The 22,651-nt window shown below is 45.4% G+C and overlaps 1 protein-coding gene and 1 pseudogene across 3 annotated transcripts in view; one reads left to right on the top strand and one right to left on the bottom strand.

Moving 5' to 3' along the window:
* The window catches only part of TNS3 (tensin 3), a 1,058,399-nt gene that overhangs the window by 301,126 nt on the left and 734,622 nt on the right, over window positions 1-22,651 (bottom strand). The gene's annotated exons all lie outside the window — the stretch shown is intronic.
* Window positions 16,179-16,297, top strand: LOC134930094 (5S ribosomal RNA; annotated as a pseudogene).

Below are 22,651 nucleotides of genomic sequence, written 5' to 3'. Positions count from 1 at the left end.
GCAGTCTGTGGTTGTGCTGGCTTTATGGTTATCGGAAGTAATTTCCTACTGGAAGTCCCGTGATTGGACTGAAATACCAGCGGTCAGAATACCCTAACCCTATACTTACCTTCCCCCCTAACCCTCCTTGCCAGCAGCCTAAACCTAACCCTTCCCCCCACCCTGCAGCCCAACCCTAACCTTTCCCAGCGTTGACTAAACCTAACCCCTCCCTCCCCGCAGCCTAAACCTACCCCCCCCCCTCCCCCAGTCTAACCCTAACTCTGCTCGGTGGGGTGCCGAAGCCTATCCCCTCCTCACCACTGCCTAAACCTAACCCCCCTGGCTAGCCCTAACCCTTCACCCGCAGCTTAAACATAACCACCACTTACCTGTCAGGGTGGGAGGCTGACACTTGTTCGGGATTCCGGCGCAGGGATTCGGACCCTATTCGAGATGCCGATGTTGGCAATCCAAGTAGTGTCAGGATTCCGGCGTCTGTATTTCGACTGCAGGGATCCCGACCGACAAGATCCTTTCCAGATACCAAAGTGCTACCTGCCAGTCACCCACAGGACATGCAGTCCCTTGTGTTTCCTCCCTCTGGGACTGCCAGACTGTACTGTAATTAGCAGGGAGCGTGCTTCCAGTAAGAAGCCACTCCCTGCCTGATCGCCAGCCCTAGCTAGCTTCTATGGGCTGTAGTTGATACAGTCCATAAAAGCTATGGTTTTGCGCATGCACAGACAAGCCGATGCTTGTGCGCATGCACCATTCCTGGCACCTGCCTATTTCATAGCGAAGGTGCTAGGCCCCAGCTCTCTCCTCTCCTCCTCCTCTACAGACATGGGTAGCAGCAGCCGCCCTACCTAAAACAGGTAGGGGGAAAAAAATCCAAATTCCAAATCATTTCAGAAATGGGAAACTCAATATGTAATAACCTTATATACAAAACATACAACACTTTATACAAAATAGTTAAGCACACAGAAATGAATAGCAATCAATTGTAAATATACAAGCTTAACCTGATGTACCAGCTGAGGCATGCAAATATACTGAATGTATCAAATAGAACAAAAAGAAGTAAAAAAAAAAAACCTGCAATGCAAGTAAAAAAAAATTTTTTGGTGGACTACAAGTCCCGGGATAACATTTAAATCTATATATATTTTTCACTTAAAGATATAGAACTGAAATGGGAAATGCGGCATTTAAAGTGCTAAATGAATGAATGAAAAACGAGGAAATGAAAGTCCCGGTAATTGAATACTGTATATCGTGTTCACAGTCTTGTTGCGAGAGGGGTCCACTTTACCAGTATAATCTGGCTATTTTCATTGAGGTCCCATGGTGGGATACATACTGTACAATATCATGGCAGATGGGATGCTGGTGGTCATATGACTGACACCGGCAACCCTGATGCAGAGGATCCAGACAGGGGTCGGCCAAATAGGTTTACCCTCCCCCTTTCTGCAGCCTAACCCTAATCCTCACCCCCGCAGTATAACCCTAACCCTCCCCGGTGGTGCCTAAAGGTCCTTACACATTAGACAAGGTCGCTCTGTGAGTGACATAGTCTAGTGTTTCCCCTCCAAATAGAACATGCATGCACTGCCGACAGCGACGATGGCTGCAGACCCGTGGGGCCGCACATCGATCGTCGCTGGCGGCATACACACTTGCCAAGAAAATGAGCGACGTCGCTCATTTTCTCGGCAAGTGTGTATGGGCCTTAAGCCTAACCCCCCTTTCCCCGCAGCCCAAGTGTAACTGTCCCTTTCCCGCGGTCTAAGCCTAACCCTAACCTCCCACAGCCTAACCCTAACCTCCCCATCCCCCACCCACCCACCTGCGGCTTACCAAGCAAGAGTCCCAGCAAAAGTCGATCGGCATTACGAGCAGTGTCTGATTAACAGCCATTCTGAGAGAGTTCTTCACTCAGGAGGGAATAATGTGGATATATGGCAACCAAATAGGAAAGAAATTGCCTACTTTACTCTCTTTGTTAGACAACATTTCTAATGCTGCTTTCACATTGCAAAACCTGCTTTTGAAACGGTTCTTTAAATGGTTCTTAAAATGGGTCTGAGCAGTTAAACCCTCTTCACATCGCATGTTGTAACCAGTATATTACCATTTCATTACCGTTTTGGTACCTTTCACACTGAACCCGTTTCACCCATAGAAAACAGTGGTTGTCATTATAAATGGACTTTTCTGGCCCACACATTATTAATAATTATTAATTAATTATTAATAATTTGGATAGTCGTACGATGGAACCCAGCAGCTTGAAGCATTTTAACCATGTTTTTATATATGAGTGCATCCTTGACTGTCCCAGTTATTTGTCTGCAGATTTCCTCATCCCCTCTGATTCTTAGCAGCTACCTCACCTCTTCATCACTCCAAGTTGCCATTGTATAATATATTTGCAGTAAGAAAACGCTTCTAAACCCACTCTCATGTGTCTCATGTGTTTTTCCTCCAGCTTCCTGCTTCTGCCTGGTGACATCACACATGGAGACAGCCTATCACCTTCTGTGGCTTGGAAATACCATTTCTGAGCCTTTCACACTGCACAATGAAACGGTTCTGAACCGGGTAGGACCCTGCTTTTTAACAGTTTCAAAATACCAGTATTTTGAAAACGGTAAATTCAAGGTGGGCCTTTCACACCGCAGCCAGAACCGTTTAGGAAGGCAGAAAAATCGGCAAATTACCGGGTTAAAGCTGCGGTGTGAAAGGGGTATAACTAATCAATTTGAAACAGATGGGAAATTTGGGGAATTAATAAGGATAAAGTAAGGGTATTAGATATCCACTGTGCAGGGCCGGATTATAGGAGGGGCAGAAACCTGTGCTGTAGTCTGTAAGAGGGAGTATCTCTCCAATTCGGCTCTCTCATATCTATCTAGCTATATATTATATATACACACACACAATAATACATATGGGTTGGGGCCATGTCACCGGTGGCCGGGATCCAGGCCGCAAAATGCCAGAGGTGTAGCAAGCACAACGAAGCTCCTTGTGGACTCGGTGGCGAGTTTCCACTCTATGGGTGTTGTGGACACCCACGAGTGGGAATAGTCCCTGTCAGTCAGCATGCAGACTGTCGGGATTTTCCGGGTTCGGGATGTAGTGGTCTGCTGACCGTCGGTCACTTAACTACATCCCGTCCATACACATACACAGTCGAGTCACATTATTATGACCACCAGCTAATAGCCAGAGTAACCCCCGTATGCAGCAAGGACAGCAGCTAGACAGGCTGAACTGTCGTTTTAGACACGTCTCGTGCCCCCAGGTTCATTTTGAAGGTAAACTACTCCACTGTAGTGTGTCGGTCGGCCCTCTCACATCAATGGCATGTGGTGCTCCACAGTTTCAATGGGGTATATTCAATTGAAGTCGAAATCTGCCGTCTGTCAAAAAAAGATGTCAGTTTTCTACTTTTTTAGGTAGGAAGGGGTTCCGACCTATTCAATATAACCCCGAGGAATTCGACTTGTCGAAAAGCACGTGGATCCGCGGAATAGCTGCCGATCCACGTGCTTCTTTTCGACCATCTCAATCCGACTTTAAAAAAAGTCGGATTGAGAACATGAGATCGGGTAGCAGTGCAGCGGGCTGCAGGGCACTACCTCCGACGGGTCCCCCCGGCCGCCTGACAAGTCCTCCAGCTGCCGCAAATGTGTCCCCTCGGCCGCCTGACGAGTCCTCCAGACGCCGCAGATGTCTCCCCCTGCGCCATTGACGGGTCCCCCCGGCTGCCTGACGAGTCCTCCAGCTACCGCAGATGTCTCCCCCGGCGCCGCTGACGGGTGCCCCCCCCCCCCCCCTTCCCTGGCTGCTTGACAGGTTCCCCATGATAGCTCCCCCCTGCCGCTGCTGACAGCTACACCCCGTTAGCCGCTAGCAGCAGCAGGACGGGACACCAATGAACGGACAAATCCGACAGTCAGATTTGGCTGCTCATTTGAATAGGGCTTGTCGGATCCATTCCGACAAATGCATGTCGGAATGGATCCGACTTTAATTGAATATACCCCTATGTCGGTTATTCGCGATAGTGCCATTTGTTGAGTCATGATATACCATCACCACACGAACAGTTCACACACTGTGCTGTTTCAAAAATACTATCACCCTTGCCCCGAAAAATTATAATAATCCCTATTTGCAACTCTGATCATTTGTCCCTTTACTCATGGACAGCAACGAGTGATATGTGTGCAGACCAGCGGTGTAAGTGTGCGGGTACGGGTGGGTACGGCGTACCCTTAAGAATTTAGCCGTGGGTACGCCGTACCCACACCGACGGGCCGCTGCTTCTCGTCCCTCCATCTGCTGCTCCCCGCCGCTGCCCGCCACACCGCCGCTGATGTGAAGGGAGGAGAGCGCAGCCTGCGCCTCTCCTTCCCCTCAGTCTCCGGCGGGTGCGGGTGTCTTCGGTCAATTCAGCGCAGCCTGTGACCCAATCAGAGCTCGCACCGTGAGCTCCGACTGGTTCACGGATCGGCGCTGAATTGAACTGAGACACTCGCACCCGCCGGAGACTGAGGGGAAGGAGAGGCACAGGCTGCGCTCTCCTCCCCTCACACAGACAGGACGGCAGCGGTGAGCAGGGGGGGGGCTTCATGTATACCTGGCACTGGGGGCATATCTGGAACTGGGGGGCATATATGCCTGGCACTGGGGGCATATCTGGCACTGGGGGGGCATGTATACCTGGTACTGGGGGCATATCTGGCACTGGGGGGGCATGTATACCTGGCACTGGGAGCATATCTGGCACTGGGGGGACTTGTGTACCTGACACTGGGGGATATGTGACACTGGGGGCATATCTGGGGGCATATCTGGCACTGGGGGGGCATGTGTATCTGGCACTGGGGGCATATCTGGCACTGCAGGGACATGTGTATCTGGCACTGGGGGCATATCTGGCACTGGGGGGACGTGTATCTGGCACTGTGGCCATATCTGGCACTGCGGGGACATGTGTATCTGGCACAGGGGCATATCTGACACTGAGGGCATATCTGACACTGGGGGGACATGTGTATCTGGCACTGGGGGCATTTCGGTATCTGACACTGGGGGCATTTCGGTATCTGGCACTGGGGGGGCAATGTATATCTGACAGTGGGGGCATTTGTGTATCTGGCACTGTGGGGCAATGTGTATCTGACACTGTGAGGCAATGTATATCTGGCACTCTGGGGGCATTTGTGTATCTGGCACTGTGGGGCAATGTGTATCTGGCACTGTGGGGCAATGTGTATCTGGCACTGTGAGGCAATCTATATATCTGGCACTGGGGGGACATTTGTGTATCTGGCACTGTGGGGCAATGTACATCTGGCACTGTGGGGCAATGTACATCTGGCACTGTGGGGCAATGTACATCTGGCACTATTGGAGTCATATGTGTATCTGCTCCTCCCCCCATATGTGTATCATGCCCTCATTTGCATTGGCCACGCCCCATGTGGCATTTGGCCACACCCGTACACACCCAGTACCCATAAGACATTTTTTCTACTTGCACCACTGGTGCAGACAACCTATTGCACACATTATATACCTACCAAGCCAGGACACGAAACATGATGGCTACGCGCTGCCAACATCAAATGACGGAGGTGGTCATAATAATGTGACTCAACCTCTCTTCCTCTCTCTTTCTCTCCCTGACACTCTGTCCCTTCTCTTTTGCTCCCCCTCTCTCTCTCTCCCTGACATGTTTGAGTTAGAACGGAGGGCAAGTCAACCCGTTTAGACCACCTCTAAATTGTACCACAAAGTTAAATACACCACTCGGCGGAGGGTATCTTTCACAGTGGGACATAAGGAACATACATACAGTAACCACGTTGCAAAGAATTTCTCAGCCTTCCTAATTATAATTATTAACCAATCCATGTGAAACAAAGAGGAAATACGTGGCATTAGCAAGGTTAATGTTAGGATATCGAAGGAGACCCATTGGATAATATGGTTTTCTTCACTGCTGCAGCAATTTTGACTAACAAAATACGTTGTCCCACAGGAGGTTTGAGGTGACAGGAAGGTGAATAAAATGTCCCGGAGGGCCAATTCAAGAGAAATACTAATGGATATGACCAAAGAATCTGTTATAAATGTTTTGATAGTGGACCAAAATTGATTGACCTCTGGCCAGACCCACATACAGTGGGTGACATTTAAAACAATTGAAACCTGAAGCAACACCCATCAAGCAACGTAATTTAGGGGTATAGTAAGCACGGTGCAGTAGCTTATAGTTCATTTCCGTACAAAAGGCAGAAATAAGAGATTTAGCACAGCGCGTAAAAGCAGTAAGAATAGTTTTAGGAGCGGTATTGGGGAGATCTGTTGCCCATTTAGCAATTCCAGATTGCATCTTGTCTAGGTCCATGGAAAGTTTCATATGAATATACAAAAATTAGATTAAACAGCCAATTCTAGGGCAGCACTAAGCACACCATCTAGGACGTGTTCTATCAGTCTCTGTAAGTACTTTAGCCACATATTTTAGCTACGTATTTGGGTCCAGATTACGATTCGCTGCTGTGCATTTACGCACAGCAGGTGATTATCGATTAACTGCGCATGAACCGCAATGCGCACGCGCGTCGCCAAACAGCGACAAGCTGGTGCAAAAATTTCAATCACACAGCCATTCGCAAGCTGATTGACAGTAAGGGGGAGATTCAAATGTTTGAAAAGTCAGTTGGGAGTCTGTTTTTTCCTATCTAATAGACAGGAAAAAACAGACAACCAACCGACTTTTCAAACATTTGAATTCCACCCTAAGAGTCCATATGTGGGTGGAACTGGCCGTTTACTGGGAGTGTCAGAAAAGACACAGGCATTCCCAAACGTTTTCTGGGAGGGTGTGCGACGTCAGCTCCGGACCTGATCAGCCGGTTCTCATCGCACAGACTGCACACACTGGAAAAACCATTCGATTGTGAGTGAGTTGCGAACGGATTTACAGCTGTCCGCTGACAGAGACATTTTCGCACAGCATACACACGCAATCGCACACTTGCATGGGGCAAATTTACACTCTCCTTGGGCGGCCTCTGATCGCAGGACAACAAAATTAGCAGCACAGTGATCAGGTCTGAATTGGGGCCTTGGTATTATACAAATAGAGGGATAGTGAGGTGGGGAAATGCCTCCTGTAGTTGACCATAGGAGAGCATTTTGAGCGTCTGTTCATCCAAAATTTGGAAAACTAAGCTTGTTAGCTCCAGGTGCCTAATACAGGGAGGTCTACAAAGTCATGTATTACGACACAATGGAAGGAAGATAGTATTGTGAGCAGAGATACCTTTCCTGGAGCATGATAAGCGCCAAGCAGCACATGTAATGGACAGCAATAAATTATCAGCGACTGAGGAGGGGAAAGTCATAGGTCTCATATGCAAAAGAGTCTGGACAAATCCAAGATGGTGCCGCAGGCAGTGGTGCAGCAGCAAGCACCTGAAAACCGGCAGAATGTGAACAGTGGGGAGCAGGAAAAAACGCCCTCTTGCCCATCAGTTTCTCCGATGACCAAAGATGTATATGCGGGTCACAGCTCCGGCACCAGCGTGATGAGAAGGTGCCATTTCAAGTGGGACTGAAGAGCTCTATAAAATGCGGCCATTAGCTAGGTCTGCCAAACGGAAGTAGTAATAAAATAGTTTTGTTACCTGCCGCTGCTATCTTAGCCAACAGTAGCCTACTCCCATAAGGTAACCTGTTGCAGTGATAACAGAGGGCATATATCCAATATAGCCAACTCAGGTGTGACCTTAAGATGGGTACACACTTGCAGATACATTGACCGTTCAAGCCGATATATCTTAAGCCTGTCGTGGGTGTGTACCCCTGATATGTTTGAGGAATGACGACGTTCACAGACATAACGTGTTGGCTGTACAGCACAGCCATTGGCTGATATATCTGCAGCCATATTGGACCACCTGGCTGTGTGTACACCCGTACACTTGCTGCAGGAGCCGACGTCACACCTGGGCAGGCAAATGCAAATGCTGGCCCAGCTGCATGACTGGAACCAACATATGAAGCGGTCGATCAGTAAGTGTGTACACTTACCTTGAACGGCTGCATTGGATGTCGCGATGGCGGGTCCACCGACATATCTGTCAGGTGTTTACCAAGTCTTATACACGATTCCCAATAATCAATATATATGACTGCACAAACAACTAAAACTGCTGACCTTTGTTACAAGCCCACATACAATGTAACAAGTCTGCATCAGGTTGGTGACATTTAAAACAAGGAGAATCCTGAGAGGCCCCTCTAAGAGATCTGAACCTTGGCGTAATAGTAGAGCAATGAGTGGAACGCCACATAAACTATGATGTTGAAAGAAGTTGCTTATTTAAGTATACAAAAGTTTTAAAAGACCTCTTCAAAAGACACATTACTGGTTCCCAATCGCAGTCCTCAAGGACCTGACAGACCAGGTTTTAAAGATATGAGGTGCAAATTACATCACCTGCAGCTAAGCACTGAAATACCTTGGACAGTCAGCTCCTTGAGGATCGAGTTTGGGAACCACTGCACCAAGAAATACAACTGTCCACTTCATTAAATCAGTAGTCACGGCCACAAGACTAGACATGTCTTGGACTGGTTTGCCATATTATTTTACATACTGTAAGCACATTTCCAGTAGTGGTGATCTTTTTGCTAATTGTTTCGTGAGTGCACACACTCACTTTTGGAGTTTGCAGCTATAATCATTTCAACAACCAATTAAGGTGCACTACTTTTGTGAAACCTTATTTATTTCTCCTGTATTATTTTGGTGTTAAAAAAAATGTCTCACGCTGATATTAGCAATGATAAAAATATAGATAATGAGGATAACTATGCAAAATTACTTAAATCCATATGTTTTAATGCAAACTTATAGTCAAAGAAATAAAGTGAAACAAAAATAAGTTATTGCTGAAATTCTGCAAAAAAAATGGAAACACCATCTCAGAAAATTCAAACAGGATCCTTTTTCTGTTATTTATCTCAGAGAAGGAAGGAAAAGGCGTAGTAATGGATTGCTTCATTTGCAGGAGAATCATGACTTCCTCCCTCCAGGAGGTGGAATGCATTGTAAATTGGTAAGTAGACAACTCAGCATTCCCCAACACGTCATCTGATCCGTCTAGTTGATCAAAACTTACATATATTGAATACTGTAAATCTGGACATGCAAATAATAAAATATTAAAAAAATATATATATATATATATATAGAGAGAGAGAGAGAGAGAGAGAGAGAGAGAGAGAGAGAGAGAGAGAGAGATAAATATCAGGAGCACTCACCAGTCTTCATAAGCCTTTTTTATTAATAGCATCAGAAAATCAGCATAGGGGTATCAACGTTTCGGTCCCATGTGGGGATCTTTGTCAAGATCACAAGCCAGTGTGAGTAACCCACTTTTATACCCATATAGCCCTCCCCTTCATTAGGTAACAAGAAACACCTGTGTTATAATCAAAAATATACAAAAAGCGCTGAATATATCAGCACAGACAATACTTATCATAACAAAACAACATATATAGACATACACCACAATTATATTAAAATCAATGTGTAGAACTCACAGTAATATACTCAGGCAGCACAGCAGCGCGGTTTGCGTTCCACTGCGCCGTACTTCCTGTATTTGAAACGCATCTTCTGGTCACATGACCGGAAGTGCGTGATACCACAGAGTAAAGCATCAGGAAAGCATCCCCATGGTAACCCGATCTTTCTAATACATATAGGACACTTCAATGCCACAATATTAGTCTTCCAATGCCAGAAGTATATACATAGATGCCTATAATATGTTAGCCAGTGATGTAACATTATATATCATATTATAATATTCAGCTAGCATAGTAGTACACAATGAATGGAGTGCATCATACACCAGATATCCGCATGCGTCAATGTACAGATAATCCTCCCAGGAGAAAAAAGAAAATACATATATATAAGCGTACAGTATGTGAGCGCATATATGCGTGCGCGCACACAAGTGCGCGCACACACATACACACACCCCCACCAGCACGCACAGGAATACATATATATAAATATATATATATAAATTAATATTTAATTCAGACTACAAAACATATATCCAAATTAATTTAATTCAATCCCAACTGATGGGGCAGGACACAGACCATAATCCAGACCACAGACCAAAAAGCAAAAAATAAATAATACAAAATAAAAATAAAGATGAATAAAACGTAAGCAAAAACTTAAGCAAAAACAAATCCATCGCATTAATCCAAAAAAATGCCATAATGTATGCCCTCGTTCAAACCACGGGGCCGTATCGTGTCTAGTTGGTGAATCCACATTGCTTCACGTCGGAGTAGTAACTTAGCTCTGTCCCCACCCCTAATAAGGGGTGCAACACGGTCAATTATCATGCACTTTAATGATGCCAGAGTATGGTGAGCCTCATAGAAATGCCTCGCAACTGGTTTATCAGAGTGTCCATCAGTCAATGCAGTCCTGATAGACAAACGGTGATTCGCCATCCTTTCACGAAATGGCCTGATGGTTTTCCCCACATACATCAGGGAACATGGACATACCAGTGTATAAATCACGAAGTCTGAGGTACAGCTCACCCTGTGACGGATTTTAATTCTACGTCCAGTATGTGGATGGTAAAAATATTCACCTGATGTCATACTTCTGCATGTTGTGCAGTTTATACAACGGAAGCATCCGGTTCTCTGTGATCTAAGCCATGATTCATGCCCAGATGTCGGTAACCTAATAGGTTGCATCAGTATATCCTTTAAGTTTCGTCCCCTTTTGAAGCTGATTAAAGGCTTATCTGGTAAGTGTTTGGAGAGTGCCGGGTCACTCTTAACCATCGGCCAAAGGTCCTTCACGGCATGCCTTATGGTGGGCCCAGCAGTGTCAAATGTCGTAGTATCCACAAATGGAGTTTGTGCTTTTTGTCTCCTCCTCATATTACCATTGGCAAAGATATCTAAAGCTCTATGTAAGCATCTATTGATAACTTGTTGGCTATATCCCCGCATGGAGAACCTTTGTTTCATTTCTTCCAGTTGTGCCTGTGAACTCTCAGGTTCAGTTATTCCGCAGCACCCGAAGGAATTGTGAAACTGGTAGACTTTGTTTGAGAGAACCAGGATGGTAACTCCCAAAATGTAAAAGCGTATTACGGTCTGTAGTCTTCCTATATAGCCTGTATCCATACCCCATCTCAGTGGCATAGACAGTCACATCTAGAAAATTGACCTCCTCCCTGCTATATGTCATAGTAAACCTCACAGGTGATTCCAGGTTATTCAAATAATCAACCATCTTCAGAAGGGCAGACTCACTGCCTGACCAAATAAAGAAAACATCGTCGATAAGACGACGATAGAAGCCGATAATATCCCCAAACAGTGGGAGAATGTGCGTGTTTTCGTAGGCGTCCATATACAGATTTGCATATGCCGGTGCTATATTGCTACCCATCGCTGTCCCCGCCGTCTGGAGATAGTATCGGCCTCCAAACTGAAAATAATTGCATGTCAATGTAAGTTCCAAAAGTTCAATCAGAAACTCAATAGGTGGTGGAGTGGTATGTAGACGAGCTAACGCCCACCTAACTACTGCCACACCCTCATTATGAGGTATAATCGTATATAACGAGGTAACATCCATCGTTACCAAGATCTCATGCTGTGATGTAGGTAAGGTGTTGACCATTCTCAAGAAATCACCCGTGTCCTGTAAATAACTCAAGGTATCTTTAACACAAACCTGTAAAAAACTATCAAGATATTGTGCAATGGAGGAAAACAACGAATTACGAGCCGATATTATCGGACGGCCTGGTGGTTTAACCAAAGTCTTGTGAATCTTGGGTAGCAGGTATAGAACAGGGCAAATGGGAAATTCTGTCTTGAGAAAGGTCAACACCTCCTCACTGATCCAACGATTCATCAGTCCAGTATCTAGGACAGTGTCGAATCGTTTTTTGAAAGCATCAGCCGGATCTCCACTTAACAATTTGTAAGTGTTAGTATCCGCTAATTGCCTAAGAGCCTCCTCATCATAATCCCTAGTGTTCAACACCACTACTGCGCCCCCCTTATCTGCAGCAGGGCGTATAGTGAGCGAACTGTTCTCTCTGAGATCCTTAAGGGCCCGCCTCTCAAGGGGATTCAAGTTATATCTCATATGCTTTTGTCTCTTGAGTGAACTCTGAACATTAACGTCTAGAAGCCTGGTAAATGTTTTTATACTGGAATTCTGTGAGGGGGGATCGTAAACACTTCTTTTCTTAAATGGCATAGTTGCACGATCCATTCTCCCTGCACCCTGGAACTTTTCAGTAAGCCTGAGTTTCCTACCTAATTTAAATCTGTCGACTGACCACTGAAATTTATCAAATTTAGGAGTCGGTATAAAACTGAGCCCCTTCGAGAGTAAACTCGTTTCTGGTTCAGTTAGGGTATATGATGACAAGTTTATTACCGATTCTTCACTTGTTTCTTTTTTTCTTTTGAATTTGCCCCGCCAGAGGTGGGGCCTTCTGCGTTTAAAGGTAAATCACTAATCTTAGATCTAGTATTCGCTCTAGGCAACGGGGGTTTAGAGCTTGTTTGTGAATCTGAAGATTCCCTTTCTGAAGAGGAATAGCTGTCAAACTGAGACTGGTTATAACGATATCTATTAGTTTTAAACCTAGAGGAGAAAGAATTTTCACTTCCCGTAAGCCATCTATAAACACAATGATCCTTATAATCACGCTCTACCTTAACCAGTTTGGCTCTCTTGAACGTCACCAGTTCCTTGTGATATTTATCTACCTGCTCCTTAAGCTTGCTTAGCCACTGCTGTGAGGTATCAGTTTGAAAAACCTCAGTTGTCTGAGTGCGTGATGTAGCTATATCAGCCCTTACTTTCTTAAGATCAGCCCCAACCTCCTCGATGACAAGTAGGAGAAGGTCAAAGGAGCATTTGTTTAGGACAGTGCACCATCTGCTGCAAAAGGCTGGATTACTTCTCCCAATTGTGGGAATATTCTTTATACGAAAGTCTCTTGGCAGTTGTTTTTTACGATAATAATCGGAAAGAAACTGCCCATGCAGCAGCAGGTCCACTTCCTTCTTTTGTAAGTTAAGCAATTTATGATACAGGTCAAGTGCACTTTCAGCTGGTAGACGTTCAAAATCACCAAACTCGGAGAGAACCCGATTAGCGTCATCAGTCAAAGCCAGCAACTCATGTTCAGCTGAAAATAGCAACTCAGCAGACACTAAACTCTCCATATAATCAAAGTACCAGAACTGCAGAAAAAAGCGTGCAATCCACGCCACTACCAATGATCTATTAGACTGTCTATACCACTGATTAGAAAAAATTAGAAAAATGGAAAAATCATAAAAAATACAAACGCAAAAAATAAAAAAATGGAAAAAGCAATAAAAAAAAACTTAGAAAAATTACTTAAATCATAAGTCTGTGTTTCTCTGTCCACATCCACAGTGAGCTATTCATCTGGAATCTCACCATAGTCCATCCATCAAAGTATAGGAACAATTGCACTTAGAAGATCAATCCTTTCAGCTTGGTGCCAAGACCATAGGTAGCAGAGCACTTGCGACCATATATATTCTCGTACAGTCCACACTCTAGCTTTTTGTATCAATTGCTGGGGTAACATCCATATAGACATTTGTCACCAGGACCAGTCCATTTAAATATAGAGATAAATATCAGGAGCACTCACCAGTCTTCATAAGCCTTTTTTATTAATAGCATCAGAAAATCAGCATAGGGGTATCAACGTTTCGGTCCCATGTGGGGACCTTTGTCAAGATCACAAGCCAGTGTGAGTAACCCACTTTTATACCCATATAGCCCTCCCCTTCATTAGGTAACAAGAAACACCTGTGTTATAATCAAAAATATACAAAAAGCGCTGAATATATCAGCACAGACAACACTTATCATAACAAAACAACATATATAGACATACACCACAATTATATTAAAATCAATGTGTAGAACTCACAGTAATATACTCAGGCAGCACAGCAGCGCGGTTTGCGTTCCACTGCGCCGTACTTCCTGTATTTGTAACGCATCTTCCGGTCACATGACCGGAATTGCGTGATACCTCAGAGTAAAGCATCAGGAAAGCGTCCCCATGACAACCCGATCTTTCTAATACATAAAGGACACTTCAATGCCACAATATTAGTCTTCCAATGCCAGAAGTATATACATAGATGCCTATAATATGTTAGCCAGTGATGTAACATTATATATCATATTATAATATTCAGCTAGCATAGTAGTATACTGTGAGTACACAATGAATGGAGTGCATCATACACCAGATATCCGCATGCGTCAATGTACAGATAATCCTCCTAGGAGAAAAGAGAAAATACATATATATAAGCGTACAGTATGTGAGCGCATACAGAGCCGGCCTTATGCATAGGCAAACTAGGCAAATGCCTAGGGCATCTGGTATGCTTAGGGGCACCAGCAGCTTCTGCTGATTAAAATGATATACGGCATGCCTATATTCTGTATGTGACTGCGGCTGTATCTGCATACAAAATTCTAAGTTGCAGTGTATTCCTGGAAATCACTGTAATGTAGCATTTCGTATGCAGATACAGCCACAGTCGCACACAGAATATAGGCATGCTGCATATCATTTTAATCAGCAGAAGCTGCTTGAGCATCCTAGCTGCATAGTAATGCAAATAATAAGATGCATTTTCATAAACAAAAGGCGCCCAACGTTATCAGAGCTGCCAGCTGACTCATGCCAGGCATCTCCTGCATAACTAGCGGCGGTGCTAGGGGGCACCAGCCAAAATCTTGCCTAGGGCATCATATTGGTTAGGGCCGGCTCTGAGCGCATATAACATCTCCATGCGGAACCGTGGTACCCAAATGTATTTGTTTAACATTTTGAGATTTAGAATTGGCCGGAATGACCCATTTGGCTTCTGAACCAAAAACAGGTTGGAGTAAAAACTGTGTCCCCGTTGTACTGGAATAATTACTCCTGACTGAAGCAATTTCTGAACTGCTTCTTGTAAGGCTCTGGCCTTCGCCTCTATATGAGACGGACTGGTGCAGAAAAACCTTTGAGGAGGCTGTTTCTTGAAAGGGAAAGCAAAACCCAGAGATATCGCTTCTTGCACCCAAGCATCTGTTGTTGACTGCTGCCATATGTGTGCAAACTGAAGAAGTCAGTCCCCTACCCTGCGGTCCCCCAGGCGGAGGCCCGCACCATCAGGCTGATGGTTTCTGTTCTGGTTTGGAAGCTGGCCCATTGCTTCTTTGCCTTACCAAACTTATTGTATTGGTGATGCTTAGCATCACTTTTTCCTTTTGTTTTTCCTTGCCACCGAAATGGCCGAAACCCCGAACCCCTAGACCTGGGGTTATAATTGTCAGGAAACCTAACCTTCTTGGATTCCACTTCTGACTCCAGAATATCTGTCAATTCCTTACCAAACAAAATATTAGCCACAAAAGGCAAAGATTCCAGAACCTTCTTAGATTCTGAATCAGCTTTCCATGTACGTAGCCAAATTGCTCTGCGAGCAACTACCATTAAGGCTGAAATTTTGGAAGCAATAGTACCCATATCTATTGCTGCTTCTTCTAAGAATACCACAACCTGCTTCATGTGAGCTATATGGGAAAACGGTGTAGGGACTCTACCTGGCATAATTTCTATAAGGTACTCTGCCTGGCATAATGTGTATAAGGAACTTTACTGTGGCATAACATGTATAAGGGGTACTACTGTGTAGTGGTATGATGTGACTAATGGACACAACTGTGCGGTGTTATGTGAATTGGCATTAATTTATTTCCCCATAAAGTCACGCCCCTATATTTTTGGTACACACTGTACTTATTTTATATATAGGTGGAGATGGGGCACCAATTCTCTTTTCTGGTACAGGAGAACAAAATGTCTAGTTACAGCTTTGCTGAATATACTAGAGGTGGTTACTTTTCACGTATATAGGAGAAAAAGGGGAGAAACCTATGCTGTGGTTAAATATAAGGCTTCCCAACAGCAGATACTAACTTTAGTATTCCAGGGCCCACTATGAGACTCGCTCAATTGTTGCAAGTATTAACCTATAGTCATACCACACTGGGTATGCCCAATCTCATCTGATCTTGGAAGCTAAGCAGTGTTGGGTATGCTCATTACTTGGATGGGTGACCACCTGGGAATACCAGGTGCTGTACACAACTTCTTTTATGTAAGCAAGCATTATCAGTCTTTATTTAAAAGGGTTATTACTTGTCTCCTACTTATATCATTCTCATATTCTTAACCACAGTGGTTCAGTGATTTACATTTATTTACATATACGTAAAACTATCATGTTGCTTTTGATTCATGCAGCTTTAGGGGACTTTGTTACATGGTCATAATATTTGAAGATCTGTTTATATACATTGTATTTATACACTGACTTTTTTACTCTGCATTCAAATACCTCAATTATATATGCCAGAGTATTACATGATGGACTGCTCTTTGCATCTCTGAGAGGATTTCTCTATATTGTGCCTTGCTGCATTTATTAGGTATTAGCCCTTTACTTTTTTGAATCACTATACTTGTATATTTCGCCATGCTACCTTTATTTAGTATTTCATTCATTAGTATCTTTATCAATAATCTTGATCCTTCACCTACATTTGGTACTGATACTATTTTAATTATTACTGTTCACTATATGCCATTTATGTTTGTCCTGTCTTTACAGAGATTTTTTTTTATGTATTTATATTAAAAAGAGATTTATGGTAGACTTACCATTGATAAATCTCTTTCTGCAAGGGACACTGGATTCCACAGGGAATAACATCGGGGTGTAGAGTTGGATCTTGATTCAAGGCACCAATAGGCTAAAGCTTTGACTGTTCCCAGGATGCTACTCTATAGCCCCGCCTCCAGGCACTGGAGCTCAGTTTTGTAAACCAGTCAAATACAGCAGCAGGTAAGAGAGACGGTAGATGTTAGTCACGTAGAACCACATTCTCACGACAGGAGAAGGGACTAGCGGCTAATGCTATACAAACCCAAAGAAGCTAAGTGCGTCAGGGATGGACGCCCTGTGGAATCCAGTGTACCTCGCAGAAAGAGATTTAACAATGGTAAGTCTACCATAAATCTCCTTTTCTGCAGCAGGTTACACTGGGATTCCACAGGGAATAACATAAGGGATGTCCTAAAGCAGTTCCTCATGAGAGGGGACGCACTGTAGTGGGCACAAGAACCCGGCTTCCAAAGTTCCATGGAATTACCAGTGCGTCCACGAATGCTGCTTGAGGTTCCCTTGTCCTTGCTCCGAAGACCGGAACCTTGTGATTGCGTCGAGATGCCATCGGGTCTACATCTGGTAGGCCCCACTTGTCCACTAGGAGTTGAAAGACTACGGGATGAAGACTCCACTCTCCGACGTGCACATCCTGACGACTGCGGAAGTCCACTTCGCAGTTGAGGACTCCCGGAATGAACACTGCCAATATGGCTGGCAGATGACGTTCCGCCCATTGGAGGATTTTTGACACTTCCATCACTGCCATACAGCTTTGCATGCCGCCTTGATGAGTTATGTAAGCCACCGTGGTGGCGTTGTCTGATTGTACTTGAACAGGTCTGTTCTGTACCAGAGGCAGGGCCAGTGTCAATGCATTGAACACTGCCCTCAAATCCAGAATGTTTATCGGGAGGAGAGATTCCTCCCTGGTCCACCGACCCTAGAGAGAGTGTTGCTTCAACACCACGTCCCAACCTCGCAGACTGGCAATGGTTGTCAGGAGAACCAAGTTTGAGATCCAGAAGGGACGGCCCCTGCTCAACTGTTGGTTCTGTAGCCACCAGCTCAGTGACAGACGAACCTCCGGAGTCAAGGTAATCATTTGAGATCTGATCCGATGAGGCAGGCCGTCCCACTTGGAAAGGAATAACCCCTGCAGAGGACAGGAATGAAATTGAGCGTACTCTACCATGTCGAAAGCTGACACCATGAGGCCTAGTACTTGTATCGCGGAGTGTATCGCCACTCTCTGGTGAGAGAGGAAGCATCTGATCTTGTCCTGACGTTTCAGGACCTTCTCCGGAGACAGAAACAGTCTGGCTGTGTGTGTCCAGCAGCACCCCCAGGTGCACCATGCTCCGAGCAGGGACCAGCGAGGACTTCTTCCAATTGATGAGCCACCCGTGAGCTTTAAGAAAGTTGACCGACATCTCCAGTTGACTGAGGAGGACATCTTGGAAGTTTGCCAGAATCAGCAAGTCGTCCAGATATGGCAGGATTCTGATTCCCTGATGACGGAGAAAAGCCGTCATCATGGCCATTACCATGGTGAAAATCCAAGGTGACATGGCCAGTCCAAACGGCAGAGCCTGGAATTGAAAATGAAGGTTGCCAATAGCAAAACGCAGAAATTGCTGATGAGAAATGGCAATAGGTATGTGCAGGTAAGCATCCTGTATGTCCAGGCATACCACATAGTCCTCAGGATCCATGGCCAGCACAATAGAGCGCAGAGTTCCCATACGGAATTTGGACACACTTACAAACTTGTTCAATGATTTGAGGTTGAGGATAGGCAGGAAAGACCCATTCGGTTTTGGAAATAGAAACGGTCAAATAGTATCCCCTGCCTCTCTGGGACAGGTGTACTGGCACTACCACTCCTGTTTCCAGGAGGGATTGTACAACCAGGTGTAGAGCGTGTGCTTTCAACAGATCCGAGGGGATCACCGTTGAGCATAACTGGCGAGGGGGACCTCTCATGAAAGAGATTGCGTACCTGTGAAAGACAACTTCCCGTACCCAGGCATCTGAAGTGGTCTTTAACCAGGCCTGGGCGAACTGCAGAAGTTGGCCTCCCACCCTGGGGTCCCCATCATGCAGCAGGCTTGTCTTGTTTGGAAGCAGGCTGACGGACGGCCCAGGATTGTTTAGATTTGGGCTTAGTGGTTTTGGAAGTACGAGCCTGTCTCGGGTACACCTGACCTTGTGCTTTACTTGGAGGTCGAAAGGAACGAAAAGTGGTACTATTAGCCTTCTGAGTAGAAAAATTAGTACTTGGGAGAAACGCAGTCTTGGCCGTCGCCAAGTCAGTCATAATCTTATTTAGATCTTCCCCAAACAGGATGTCTCCCTTGAAAGGGAGTACCTCCAAGGTCTTTTTAGAGTCCAGGTCCACTTTCCAGGACATCAAGCACAGAACCCGGCGGGCCAGGATAGACGTAGTAGAAGCCTTGGTCGCCATGACCCCTGCATCAGAGGCCACCTCCTAAATATAGTGAGAGGCTGTGGTAATACACGACAGATATTGTCTGGCAGTGTCCGAAAAAGCCTGAGGTAGCTCATCCTCAATTGCCTGAATCCATGCTTCAATTACTTTTGCCGCCCAAGAGGCAGCCATAGTGGGTCTTTGTGCCCCGGCAAGAGTATAAATAGACTTAAGGCATCCATCCACACGCTTATCTGTCGGTTCTTTCAGTCAGGTGACAGTGGTGACAGGCAGACTAGATGACACCACAAGACGGGTGACATGAGAGTCCACCGGCAGTGGAGTTTCCCACTTGTTGCTCAACCCCGCAGGGATAGGATAACGAGCTAGCATATTTTTAGACAGGGAAAACTTCCCTAGAAATGACCAGGATTCCTGACGTATGTCAATGAAGAGGTCAGAATGTGGTAAAACTACTTTAGTAACCTTCTGACATTTAAACTTATCAGGTTTCTTAGATGTAACAGGAGGCTCAATGTCATCATCAATTTGGAGAATCAGCTTTATAGCCTCCACGAGGTCAGGAACATCAACCTGGGTTGCAGATTCCTCATCAGAAGCAACTGTATCTGTGTCTGATAGCTCAGTATATTCCCCATCTTCATCGTAAGAATTATCAGAATATTAGTGGATTGTGAGGAAGAAATGGCCGGCTTGGATGACCTCTTGGCCCCAGAGGGATGTGGGGTGGACTTTTGTCTAACCAAAGTCTGATTTAATTGTTGTAACTGGGTAGACAAAGTATCCGTCCATGGCGGATAAACTACAGGCACAATATGTGGCTGTAATGGCCAGCATATTTGAAAAAGCTGCCCAAGGCGAGTCTTGATTGACCACAGGTGCCACAGACAGACTGGGAGATGTATGATCCGCAGTGCATGAACCAGCATGTATATCACAGAATATTTGTACTAAAAAATTCAGATAGCAGTACACTTGTTCTTAACGAAACACTGTCTAAAATGACATGTAGAATACTTAAGTGTTTGTAAATGCACAGCACTGATGATATAGGCGGCTTTACAGAGGAGACCTGCCCAGCAGTACTGGAGATCAGTCCAGCTATGTAATGGCACCAAAATCTCTTCAAAGAGTGAGGGAGAGAGAGAGAGATGCAGCTCCAGGGTGGGAACACCAGCAGTAGATGGCACCCGGAGCTGGGGGAGGGGCTACAGGTCAGCCTCTTATCCCCTCTGCTGGACTTCACCACCGGGTTCTGTGGAGCCTTTTGCAAATAGATTTTAATAAATCCGACTTGTGCTCTTTGCCCTGGTGGATATAGTGGGGTCCCTGTGCGACACAGTGTCCACACCAGCGGCGCGGTCTATCTCCTGGGACCGCGACCAGATTGCGATTTACCTTACCTCCCCCCTTCAAGTGAAGCCACGCGATCCATGAGAATAACAGCGGTGGTGTGCCTGAAGAAAACCGGTGTGTCTCCACTGCAAGTACCCGGGAACCAGGCCATGGGAGTATGCAGCGCCGCTGAGGGAGGTGATGGAGCCGCAGCACAACAGGTCATAAAGACAAAGAAAGTGCTGCGGCCCTTGAAGTCTTCTAAAAAATCTGTTTTCAGGGCTGCCTAGCTCAACCCCACCTGTTAGTGACCTGCACTGCAGGCACCAACTTACAAACTGAGCTCCAGTGCCTGGAGGTGGGGCTATAGAGGAGGCGGTGCAGGGCATCCTGGGAACAGTCAAAGCTTTAGCCTGTTGGTGCCTCGGATCAAGATTCAACTCTACACCCCAATGTTATTCCATGTGGAATACCAGTGTACCCAGCTGCAGAAAGCTAGTTTTAACTTACAATATTCTAATCGTGCACCCAGCAAAAGGAGAGTGTTTTCCTCTCTTTCTTTGTGGTTACACTTCTACTAGCAAAAATCAAAGCGCGGTTGAAGCCGAAAGCCTTTTTTAGGCAGGGGTAATAACCAGAGCACAAAACGATCCAGTGGATGAAAATTAATCAGATGTGGGGGCCAATGGGTATGTAAAAAAAAAAAAAAAAAATGCATAAAAATACATAATTTATAACTCTTCTGGAGTGTTAAGTCCATCAGAATCCGATGTGTTTAATAAAGTCCTTTGCTATGTCCCTACAAATATGTTGATCCTCTTCAGGGCAAAATAGACTTCCACAGACTGACATGCCAATGAAAGATTATTTTGAATCTAAAGCAGAGATAACACCTCATCCTAAATCATGTCGAATCAAATGTAAATCTGATTTTGATCCCATAACAAACAATGCCTCCAACAAAAAGTTTCTCCAGAATGATGGGCCAACATTTCGATGTATTTTCTACCACTAAACATCATAATTACAAAAATATATTTATTCAAGAACAAATTATCCAATAAAATATCTGAGTCAATACTCAGATCTAATTATTTGCAGCGCAGACAAAAAAGTGGGATGTTGTAATGGACACTGAGAAAAGAGGATTTTTGGTAACTTACAATTGGATCCTTTACTCTGAAGCAGGACACTGGACCATGGGATTGTAGGATGAGCTGGGGTTTGGCAGTTAAAATGTAACTTTAAATCTAAGCTCCTCCCCCCTGCAACCCCATCATGCCAGCACTTCTTTTAAAAGAGTCCAGTAAGAAGCTGCAGTAACCCAGTGACACTGTTAAAACAAACAAACAAACAAACCTGTAGGAAAAAGATGGACAAGAACCCAAGCTTCGAACGATTGAGTGTGAGGGGGGGAACACAGTGTCCCACGGGTGTAGTACGGGTGACCGGCGGTCTCCTGACCGCCGGTCACCTTACCGACGCCGGGATCCCGGCAGCATACCGACGCCAGGATCCCGGCGGGGAGGGGCGAGTGCAGCAAGCCCCTTGCGGGCTCGCTGCGCTCGCCACGCTGCGGGCTCGGTGGCGACCTGCGGTCGCCACGGGTTCTATTCCCACTCTATGGGTGTCGTGGACACCCACGAGTGGAAATAGTCCCTGTTGGTTGGCATGCCGACCATCGGGATAGTGAGCCGTCGGGCTCACGGAGGAGGTCATGTGACTGTCGGTCAGCCGACCGGCGGTCACATGACTACCACCCGTGTCCCACAACTTGCTTCAGAAAAAAAAATTCAATGGTAAGTGACCAAAAAATAGGATCTTAATTACCTACTGGTAAATCCTTTTCTCATAGTCCGTAGAGGATGCTGGGGTCCACATTAGTACCATGGGGTATAGACGAGTCCCTTGGGAGCCATGGGCACTTTAAGAGTTTAAAAGTGTAGGCTGGCTCCTCCCTCTATGCCCCTCCTACCAGATTCAGTCTAG

The sequence above is a fragment of the Pseudophryne corroboree genome, chromosome 5 (genome assembly GCF_028390025.1).
Source record: "Pseudophryne corroboree isolate aPseCor3 chromosome 5, aPseCor3.hap2, whole genome shotgun sequence".
Classification (NCBI taxonomy): Eukaryota; Metazoa; Chordata; class Amphibia; order Anura; family Myobatrachidae; genus Pseudophryne; species Pseudophryne corroboree.
Note: the sequence above shows the minus strand (reverse complement) of the source record. Positions and strands in the feature narration are given on the sequence as shown.